Source organism: Mus caroli, chromosome 8 (genome assembly GCF_900094665.2).
Source record: "Mus caroli chromosome 8, CAROLI_EIJ_v1.1, whole genome shotgun sequence".
NCBI lineage: Eukaryota > Metazoa > Chordata > Mammalia > Rodentia > Muridae > Mus > Mus caroli.
In genome coordinates this window covers 39,825,120-39,837,156 of record NC_034577.1, presented here as the reverse complement: position 1 = coordinate 39,837,156, position 12,037 = coordinate 39,825,120, and positions in this window count along the sequence as shown.

Sequence of the window (12,037 nt, the reverse complement as noted above, 5' to 3'; positions counted from 1 at the left end):
ATATAAGATACAATTTGTGAAACACATGAAACTCAAGAAGAACGAAGACCAAAGTGTGGACACTTTGCCCCTTCTTAGAATTGGGAACAAAACACTCATGGAAGGAGTTACAGAGACAAAGTTTGGAGCTGAGACAAAAGGATGGACCATCTAGAGACTGCCATATCCGGAGACACACATGATTTTTAATCTGAGTGTATCCTGCGGTGTTCACAATCCTGAATCCAGCTTCAGCAGTGACTATCAAACAGCTTTCTAACATGACTGTCTCACTTTACATTGCTGTGATCATTGTGTGAAGGGGTCAGCTGCCTGGTCTTGCCAGCACATGGTGATTGCCCTTCAGGGTTGGCCTTTGGGGTGTTCAGCTTGTACCCTCGCTAACCTAAGGTCATGAAAGCAAGCCATCCACATTTTCTTCCAAAAGCTTTATATTTTGGGTTCTATGTTTGTCTATGTTTCATTATAAGTTAAGTTTTATATGGTGTAAAATAGAGAACAAAGTTGTTTGCTTAGATATAGGTAGCCAGAGCTCCCGGGTCTCTGGAAGGTTTCATCTCCTGTCCAGTGGATCAGTTTGACCGTTAGTCCCTTAGTTGAATCCGTTGTGTGTGTACATGTGTGGGTCTGCTTGTAATCTTACTCTTTAAGGATCTGTGGCTCCATTTTTTATGCCATGTTGTGTTGAGTACTGTAGCTGTAGAGTGATTTGCAAGCAGGGTGGGTTTGTTAGTTCTCTGACTTAATTCTGTTTTTTCAAAGGTGTTCTTTCCTTTTTTGTGGGACTGTGATAGGCAGTCTATTTTGGATGAATGGTGCTTGTTCCAGCGACCCAGTAGAGAACTCTACAAGGGATGGAAAAATGAGCCACCTTCCAAGAATCAAGTGCCTGAAACCAGAGTCCCCAACTCCATAATTCTGTGACTATCAGTCACACAGACAATGCCTTAAGCTTCTGGCATTCTGGCTAGACTCCACCCCCACAGTTACCTGACTATTGCCAGGTATGATCTTCCCCACAGTTACCTGATAACCCAGCCCACTATAAGAGGGGCTGCTTGGCCCCTCTTCACCCTCTTTAAGCCCTTGCCTTTCTTACTCTCCTCTCTAGCCCTCCTTCTCTCTCTCCCTTCCCCCCTCTCTCCACGTGGCCATGGATGGCCTCTCTCTTTCTACCTTCTCTCCTTTCTCTCTGCCTTTCTACAATAAAGCTCCAAAACCAGGTCTTAAATGAAGTCATTGAGGTTTTCCAGTAATCACGATGTTAGCTATCAGTTTTTCACAAATACCCTTAATCTAGCTGAGGAATTCCCAGTTTATTTCTAGTTTGATAAGGATGTTTTAGATTCGCATTATAAGAGATACTCGGGACTTGCCAAAGGGCTCAACAAGTAAAGGTACTTGCCACAAGCTTGACAAACCTGAGTTCAATCCCTGGGCCTCACTTGATGACAGGAGAGAACCAACCAATTCCTGAAAGTTGTCCTCCTTTGACCACCACACTTGTGATGTGACACAGCAGGTGAGTGTGAGCACACACACACATACACACTTATGTACATATACACACACATACACACATATGCACATATACACACATACATACACATGTATACACACATACACACATAGACACAAACACACATACACACATATACATGCACACACATACATATACACATATACACATACATGCACATAGATACACATATATACATGTATATGCAGACATACACATATATATACACATACATACACACACATATACACATACATACACATATATACCATATACACATACATACACATATATACACATACATACTCAATGCATATACACATATACATACACACATACAATACACATGCACATATATACAAATAAATTTAATAAAAAGTTTGTAAAAGAAATGAATACTGGACTTGTCAAAGGCATTTCCCATGACTTTTGTATTTTTTTTTCAGTCTGTTAGTATGATTAGTTAAACTGATTAACTTTCTAATGTTAAAATAAAGCTTGAATTCTGGCATTAACCCCCAATTGGCCATGAAATGTAACATTAACGTACTTTTTGCTCAGAGTGCTGTTAAGAATGCTTGCACATGTGTGGTCTTCCTCTCTCTAAGTGTCTATTTCTGGTTTCTGAAATCAGGTGTGAGGCTGGCTTCAGAGACTAAGCCGGGACACAGTCCTGGGTGACGCTCTCTGAAGTGACGCATCTGCACTAAAGGTCCCGCGCTCACATCACATTAGCTACGGAAAGCATGGCTGTGGCAAGATGAATGGTGTGGGTCAAGAGCCAAAACTGTCTTGAGCTATCTTTAGTTCCATTTAATAGCCTTGTATCTCACCTCACATTCCAGAGGCTCCTAGATAAACTTCTGAGAATGTGTCCTTAAGCGTGACACACCTCCAGCTGACACCAATTTTAAAGCTAAACATCTGCTGAAGACAGCTCTTACATTCTGTAGATGTCCCTGTCTACCGCGTTTGTTTACCTGATGACCCTTCCTATGAATGTTTGCTTTTTGTTTGTTTTGAGACAGGGTTTCTCTGTGTAGCCCTGGCTGTCCTGGAACTCACTCTATAGACCAGGCTGGCCTCAAACTCAGTGATCTGGCTGCCTCTGCCTCCTGAGTGCTGGGATTAAAGGCGTGTGCCACCACGCCCAGCTAGGTGTACACCACTACTAACGAGCTTACTAAACATTTATTGTAAAGCTATGTATGTATTCATGACTTTTTTTTTCGAGGATAAAAATTCATTTAGGAGGCCTGCAGGGATAGGACAGTGCTTGCTCAGAACAAGCATAAAGACCCGAGTCAGATCTCCAGCATCAAGTAAAGAGCCAGGCATGCTTTAAAAAAAAAAAAAAAATCCCAGTGCTAGGAAGTAGGGACAGGAGGTGATCTCTGGGGCTTGCTGGCTAGCCAGTCTAGCCTATTGGCGAACTCCAGATTCACTGAGAACCCCTCAACTTACAAGGTAGCGAACAACGGAGGAAGACACCTGATATCAATCTATGATCTCAAAATGCAACACACACACACACACACACACACACACACACACACACACACACAGAGTTCTTGCCAGGAAAGACAGACAAAGTCATCATGCATCATATAATTTCTCTGTGGTGAGATAAGTCACTCGGGCTACTCTATGCTCTTGGGCCATGGACACTCATGGTTGATTCAGAAACAGCTATTTTCTTATTTCAGAGCACAGTGTTTTACATAGCCACACCCACGTTGGGCACTTAGAGAGACTTCTATAGAACTGACGATTCCTCACTAATAAGAATGTGTGGTAGAATTCCCGAGGGATATATCTAGGGCTGGGGTTTTCTTTATGGGAATGCCTTGAGCCACAAGTTCAGTTTATTGCACACTGCCACATTGCCACATGGTCACACAGTCACACTGCCACACCACCACAGGGCCACTGGGCCACAGGGCCACACTGCAACACTGCGACAGGGCTACACTGCCACAATGGCTGCTGCTTCTCCAGCAAGCTTCAAAAGACCTCTCGAGGATTTTCCTTTCTGCCTATGTTTGATTGGCAGGAGCTGCTTTTAAACCTCTTTTTATGGTCCTTTAGCATCTGTAGAGAGTGGTGGTGTCTTCTCTCCATACTTCTTTTCTCCTCTGTTGTGATCTTTCTGACTATTAGTCAACTTGAGTGATCTCAAAGAATAGCTTTTCTTTGTCCAGATGATTTCTGTTATCTTTGGTTTTATTGCATTTTGGGCTGTTTGTTATACCGGCTGGCTAGGAACTCACTATTTAGCTTAGGCTGGCCTCAAACTCTGTGAAAGTGAAGCCTGCATTGTGTTTGAGACCCCAAGATGTTAGAAGAGTCAAAACTATGGGATGTCTTTTAAGGAGGGCAACAGACAGAGAGTAGAACCAGTCCAAAAGAGAGAAATGTGTTGCAATCAGCAAAACTGGAAAGGCAGAGCCATATAAGCCCTTCAACGTCAGAAATAGAACTATAGGATTTGGAGTTTGCCCTGCTGGGTTTCAGTCTTGCTTTGATCCAGTATTTGCACCCTCTGCTTCTACTCCTCCCCTGTGGAACTGCAATGTATACTCTGTGTCAACTGTATGTTGGAAGGATGAAATTTGCTTTTTGATATTCCGGGGGTTACAATTAAGAGATTGCCTTAAGTCTCAGAGAAGACTTTGAACTTTGATCTTTAAAACTATGTTGGGACTGGGAAATACCATGAGGGATTTTGAAATGGAACTAAATGCATTTTGCATTACTATATGGCCAAAAGCTTATGAGGACCTGGGAGGGGTTTGACAGAGAATGCCCCTCCCCCCACCCGGTAAGTTTATATATTTGAATGATGGATCCCCAGATGGTGGAACTGTTTGGAAAGGATGGGGAACTGTGGTCTGGTTGGAGGAGGTGTGGGTGTGTCACTGGGGATAGACTTTGACATTTCAAAAGCCCACACCATTCCTTGTCAGCGCTCTCCACCCCCACCCCCACCCCCACTCCTGCTTGCTACCTACCTGCAGGTGAGGACACAGGCTCTCAGCTACTGTTTCAGAGCCATGCCTGCCTGCTGCCATGTTCCCCACCAAACTCCCTAATAAATGTGTTTCTTCTACTAGTTGCCTAGGTTATGGTATCTCATCATCACAGCAATAGAAAAGTACTAAGACAGTAGAAACCAGGGCAGAGATTTTAAAATCTCTAGTGATGGATATGTTTATTTATCCTTAGAAATCTATTCATTTTTAGTTATCACACGCATACATACACACAAAATCTATTTCTCTATATACATGTAAAGAGAGATCAGATGGGATCTCATGTAACCCAGGATGGAGTCAGACTCAGTATATAATTATGTACATGAGGATAATCTAGGACTTCTGATGCTCCTGGCTTTACATCCTGGATGCTGGGTTACAAACTCCTGCTGCCATTCAGTGCCAGAGATGGAACCCGGGACTCGTGCATGGTGGACTAACTGAGCTGTTACGCAGCCCCAGCCTCATCGCCACACACCTCGAGGCTCTGTATTTCGATGCACAATGTGTGTGATTGTTATGCTCTCTTGAGTCAGCTTCTCCTTTATGGAATCATCTTCTTTATCCATGATACTGGTTTTTAAATTTCTGTTACATCTTCGTCTGCTTTCTTTTTTCTTTTTTTTTTTTTTTTCATTTTTAAGCTAGTTATACCCTTGTGCTTGAAGTGCATTGCTTATGGTACATATACTTGAGACATTCATTCTTTTAGTTACGATAATGATGGTGTGTGTGTGTGTGTGTGTGTGTGTGCTGGGGAATATGGCATACACATGGAAGTCTGAGAACAACTTTGTGGTGGGTTGTCAGAAATACAAGGCTTTACCCTCTGAGCTGTATCTCAGCCCCAGTTTATATTGTGACTTAACTCTTTGTTCATCCTTTGGAGGTTGTACTTGTCTGTCCTAATGTATGCGTAATATTTGTGCGGTATTTTTAGATCTTAGTAAAAATTGAAAAACTGAAAACAAAAATATTTTAAGAGCAGTAAGTAGCACCTCTATTGCATCTTTTGTGGCCCTCTAGTGGTCATGAATAACTAATTGTTTAATAGTTTCCTTCCTTCCTTCCTTCCTTCCTTCCTTCCTTCCTTCCTTCCTTCCTTCCTTCCTCCCTCCCTCCCTCTCTTCCTTTCTTTTATTTTTTTTCTCTCATATATTACATCCTGACTGCAGTTTTCCCTCACCCTCTCCTCCAAGTCCCTCCTGAACACCTCCAGTCTCTCACAGATCCCTAGATCTCCCCCATTTCCCTTCAGAAAGGAGCAGGCCTCCCAAGGATATCAGTCAGACATAGCAAATCAAGTTACAACAAGACTAGGCACATTCCCCCATATTAAGGCTGGATGAAGCAACTCAGTAGGAATAAAAGGGTCCCAAACGGAGGCAGAAGAGTCAGAGACAGCCTCCACTCCCACTGTTGGGAGTCCCACAAGAACACCAAGTTATACAACCATATGCGTCAATTTCTTAATATTTGATGTATAATATGATACAGCAGAGTACAAAATGACATCATGGCCCTGAGGCACCCTAGACACACGCAGCAAAGCCGTATGTATATAAAGTAAGTAATAATATTACAGTTATTGTATTTGATATCAGAAACAGTGGTTTATATAAGATAGCCATGGTAAGTAATAGCTTCAAGGACATCCCTTCCAGAACACATAGAAAGCATGAGATGGGTTCAGGTGTGGTGGCTCACGCCTATCATCTTAGCAGTTGGGAAGCAGAGGTAGGCAGATCTCTGTGAATTCAAGGCCAGCCTGGTCTACATAGTGAACTCCAGGACAGCCAGAGCTACATAGTAGCTCTCAAAACAACAACAATAACAGCAACAATTAAAAGCATGACAGAAGAAATGAAGATGTAAGACACGTGTCATTATGTCCTCTGTAACATTCTTTGAAGTGTTTCAAAATAAGGACAAAAAAATTTCAGTGGTCGTGAAGCGTGGAAGTGCCTCCAATCTCATAATTTAGAAGCAACATCAACTTAGATGTTCTTCAGGGAGGGTGTGGCGGTTTGCAGAGAACTTACCTGAAAAACAGAATGGTTGAGTCAAGAGAGAAAAAAGATAAACCAAGCCAAAGAAAAGCTGGGCCTGATCTCCCAGTTCAATAGGAACAGCCTGCCAGACATTCACTATTGCCAATAAACAAGGGGACATAGTATAATGACAAAATGTCAAGTCCACCTGAAAGATATAACAGCTCACATCTCACATGACTTCAGGTCTAAACAAAGTCTCAGAATGTATAAGGACGGGGCTGGAGCATTGGCTCAGGGTTAAGAGTAGCCACTGCTGTTGCACAGGACCTGGGTTTTGGTTCCTGGTACACACATGGTGGCTCACAACCACATATAACTCCAGTTCTAGGGATTTGATACCCTTTTCTGACTTCCAGGGGCACCAGACATGCATGGTAGACATACACATAAACAGGTACATAAAATAAAAATAAGCAATTTTTTTTTAAAGTAAGGAACATTAGACAGAGCACCACAGAGAAACTGAGTAAAGTATCTACAATGCTTCAAGGTGGACACAGGGTATGGAAAAGGGTATTTCTGCTAATTCAATTACTTCAATTATGATGAAATGCTACATGCCTACTTCAAAGCACTGTACCAAAATCATGGTGGGCTCCAATTGCTCCATTGTTACCAAGATTTTGCTTGCTTGTTCCTTGAGACAGGGTCGCATGTATCCCAGGCTGGCCTGTAGCTGAGGATGACCCTCAACTCCTGGTCTTCTTGCCTTTACCTCTGGAGTGCTGAGACTGCAGTAGTGCTCCACCATGCCCATTTCAGGCAGGTAAACTTGAGAACCACTAGGTTAGAAGATGATGTAATGTATTTTCCCATGCATTTATTCAGTGAATATGCTAAACACCTGTTAGGTTCAAGGTACTGTGTTGTTGTTACATCAAAACAGCAACTTGCAGTTGTACTTTGCACGCATAGGCTGAAGACTCATAGAGAAAGAAGCCCAGAAGTGCCCCTACTCTCCTAATAGTCTCTCTCTCTCTCTCTCTCTCTCTCTCTCTCTCTCTCTCTCTCTCTCTCTCATTTATTATCTTCTTAAATAAATGTGATGGATGGAATGAGGAACAGTGTAGAATTTTAAAATTTTTCAGTATATTGCCTTTTATAAATAAGAAGCCCTACCAACAGGAAAGAATATTGGTTCTGCGAAAGGCAACTTAATTTCAATTAGAGATCTCATTCTACCAAGTATCCACCTCGCCTTTTCTCCGCCTGCTTTCCAGTGGGTGACATCTATATCCCATAGATTTCTATAGTGCAGAGAGAGAGAGAGAGAGAGAGAGAGAGAGAAAGCCACATGGTCTGCCACTCTAGCTGTCCAGGCTGGGCTGCCAGGTCCTCATGCCTTCAGTCACCGCTCCATCAAGGTCACTTCTGACACTTCCCTCACTTCTGGGCACAAGGCTCTTCTGGGTAACTGGTGTCCTTGGATACAAAGTGTTACTCTGTTGCTTCTACAAATACACTGGGGCAGGTGAAACTTAACGGGGCCACCCAGGGCCCAGTACACCAGCAGACTACATGGCAGGTGCCCAGAATTTGCTCCTCCGAGCTCCTCCTCCTCCTGGGTGCTCTCCCTGGGCTGCATCTAACCTGGCACTACAACCAAACCAGCAAGTCCTTTCTCCCTGGTGTCTTGCTACCTCCTTTGCCCGGAGCAGACCACAGAGCTCTTCTTTGTCAGTGACCCCATCACATTCATATCCTCTCTCTCTCTCTCTCTCTCTCTCTCTCTCTCTCTCTCTCTCTCTCTCTCTCTCTCTCTCTCTCTCTCTCTCTCTCTCTCTCTCTCTCGCCTATCCATGTCTGGAAATCCTTATATAATCTTTGGATGGACAGGTGGGAGGGAAGTTTTGTTTTCCCTTTGATCTCCTATGACATATTTGTTGTCTATATATGACTTCTTTCTTGATTTAAAAAATTATCATGTGAATAATAGAGTACATTCTTTGATTTCTGGGTGTTTTATTTTTTCTGCTTCACTGATATAGTATGTCTTGAGTGTATGAACTAACAAGAGACCATACTGAAGATAGCAAGAAACTTCACAAGATTAAAGTGTTGTTTTTTTGGTTTGAAAAAAAATCTCTGATATTGTGTGTTAAACATTTGTTTATAATAACAGGAGTATAATGTGTTGCATGAAACACTAAACAGTGGAGGAACCAGTTCAAAATGTACTTGGAAAATCAATCAAGTGAGATCTAGGTGGCTTCTCTCACAGGGCTGCGGGTCAGCAAAGCCAGGAGCTGTTAGCTGGAAAGGTGCTATTGTAAGATCAACCATGCAGAAATTCTAGATATACTTGTCTTGGATAAAGCAAGGAGGGGTCGTGAGATCCATATGACAATCCCTGAGAAAAGGGACGCTGTATGCCTATCTCAAGGAAATGCAAGGTCTACCAGTATTAGGGTGAGTTGGCATCTAGGGCTGGATGGCTTCCATGCTACCTTGTCTCAAGCAACCCATGCCAGCCTGACTCAGTTTCCACAGAAGGCCTTCTGAGAGCAGTTTCTTTTGTGACTGTTCTTAGGATTCAGGGTCTTCCCTGCCTCTCCCTTGTCCCAGCTAATAATTATGAATTCTTTTAACAGGATCTTTCTTTCTCTCTTTTTTTTTCATAAACATTTTTTAAAACATTGAGAACAGAAGTTTTGGAAGCTGGAGAGATGGTTTAGCATTTAAGAGCATATAGCCAGGCAGTGGTGGTACACACTTTTAATTCCAGACTTCAGGAGGCAGAAGCAGATGGCTCTCTGAGTCCAAGGCCAGCCTCATCTAGAAAGTGAGTTCTAGGACATTCAGGACTACACAGAAAACCCTGCCTCAAAAAACAAGCAAGCAAGCAAAGAAACAAACAAGAGAAAGCAAAGAAGAGAAAAAGCACATGTACTGCTCTTCCAAGAGGATCAAAGTGTGTTTCGCAGCACCAATGTCAGGGAGCTTACATCTATTTATAACTACAACTCCAGGAGATCTGACATCATCTGGCCTCCAAGGGCCACTGCACTCAGATATGCACATACTGAAATGTGACACACACACACATACACCCCATACACAATTGAAAGCTAAAACCATAAATACTGAGGGGATCATAGAGATAACTTAGTGGTTAGGGGAGTTTGCTGCTCTTTCAGAGCATCTGGATTTGGTTCCCAGCATCCACAGTGAGTGGTTCACAACCTCCTATAATTCCAGTTCCAGGAGATCTGATATCCTGTTCTGGTCTTGAAACACACACACACACACACACACACACAGTGATAGTTTGTATATGTTTGGCCCAGGGAGTGACACTATTAGGAAGTGTAGCCTTGTTGAAGTAGGTGTGTCACTGTGGCCATGGGTTTTAATACTCTTGTCCTAGCTGTCTGGAAGTCAGTCTTTTTCTAGCAGCCTTCAGATGAAGATGTAGAACTCTCAGCTCCTCCTGCACCATACCTACCTGGATGCTGCCATGTTCCCACCTTGATGATGATGGACATAACCACAACTTCTATGTGGATTCATGTCCCAGCCCCTGGCTCAGCCTTTCAGGCAGTATGGCTGGTGCATCCCTCCTATGGCTCCCTTCCCAGGCAGTGACATTCTTCTGAATTCTGCATCATCAGTGCCCTGCAGAGCATTTGGGGACTGGAAGCAACAGTCAATAATGCTGATAGGAAGGTGAAAAGGGGGACCTGATTTGTGCCATTTTAATTCTGATGGAGAAAAGCAAAAGAGAAATGACTACAGGAGGAGGTAGAGAGTGAACAATTTCTACAGCTATAAGGGAGGGAAAAGGCAGGGGGTGGTGAGATGGCTCAGCTGTTAAAACTAGTTACTGCTCTTCCAGAGGACCTGAGTTCAATTCCCAGCACTCCATCAGGCAGCTTATACTACCTGTAGCTCTAGTGGCTGCACACATTTGGTACCCATCACCTCTTGCTGCCAAACACATAAAAACAAAAATAAAAATAAACATGAAAAAAGATGCTTACTGTAGTTTCAATGGAAGCATTTTGGTTGATACTTCTATTTTCTAAGTGCTGTATTTTCATGGGGGGTAGGTGTCTTCTAATAGGGACTTTACCTATAGACAATTATAGAAAACTCTCATTATGTTTTATGATGCATATTGTAGCTTGAAATCATGAAGCTACTCTCAGCAAGAATCATGGGAAGGTGTTTATTCGCTTGTTGTGTCTAGAGCAGTGTGGCATGTGACTGTGTCTAGTACCTACCATTGGTCTGCACTCAACAACTCACATATAGTCCTATACAGTCAAAGCATATTTTGGGTGTTGAAGAAATAGCCTAGTCAGTAAAAGTGCTTGCCTTGCAATTGTGGCCCGAGTTTGACTCCCAGATGTGTGTTTAAAAAAAAAAAAAAAAAAGAAAAAGAAAAAAAGAAAAGGCAGGTAGGCATGGAAATCCTGGACACCAAGAGACCCTTACAAAAGAGAAAAAAAAGGTAGGTGCACCCGAAGAACAAACGTCACCCAAGTTGTCCTCTGTGCACATGCACGAATGCATAAATGCACAAATGCATAAATAAATAAATAGATAAATAAATAAATAAATCTAATTTGCTTTATGCCAAATTGAGCGCGTAGGAAGTTCTGTGCAGCTGGAGAGTCACAGCGGCTCACAGGTATTGTGCTAGCACCGCTCTCTTGGCTTTTCTTTATCTGGTGGACCTTTCCTGTTCTCAGTTCCCAAAGACAGCTCAATACTTGGTTGTCTTTTCTACAGAGCTTGCTGCCGCTGCCCGACCTCCAGGACATCATGAGCATTAGAGAGCACGGCCCCTGTCATATCTGGATGCTTTGTCCTGTTCTTAGGCTGGCAGAGGGCCACGGAGCACTGGGGCAGGCTGGGAGGGAGACACGTGTTCTGCCTCGTTCCATTCTCTCTCACTGCTCTGTGTAAGTGATACCCGAGTCTTGTGATTCCAGGCTGCCCCTGCTCCTGAGGGCATCTGAGGCCTCTCTTTACTGAGAAAATCCACATGGACAAGCTTGACACGGCTGGGCTTCCGTGGAAAGCATCTTGATTCCAGCTATGCTCCTCCTACTACATGGGGTGGGGTGGGGCGGAGGGAGGAGAAACGTGCTCCTACTCAGAAAATAGCAAAAATTCTGATGAATGCACGAAGATGACATGCTTCCTGAATTTACAATTAATTAATTAATTAATTAATTAATGGGGCTTATTTATATTCAGTTTAAATATCCGTTAAATTTTTCCTAGTACTGTTTTAGTCCTAGAACAGCTTAATAGCAAAAAAGTCCAGACATATCAGCTTTTTAAAATCTCTTGTTTGTAGTCCCCCCCCCACCCCAAGGAACAAGAAGAAGGAAATAAACCATAATTATGGATATTTCATTAATTTTAAGCCATTGCATAACTTAGTGTATGGCAAACTAGAATTAGTCTCTAATGACAAA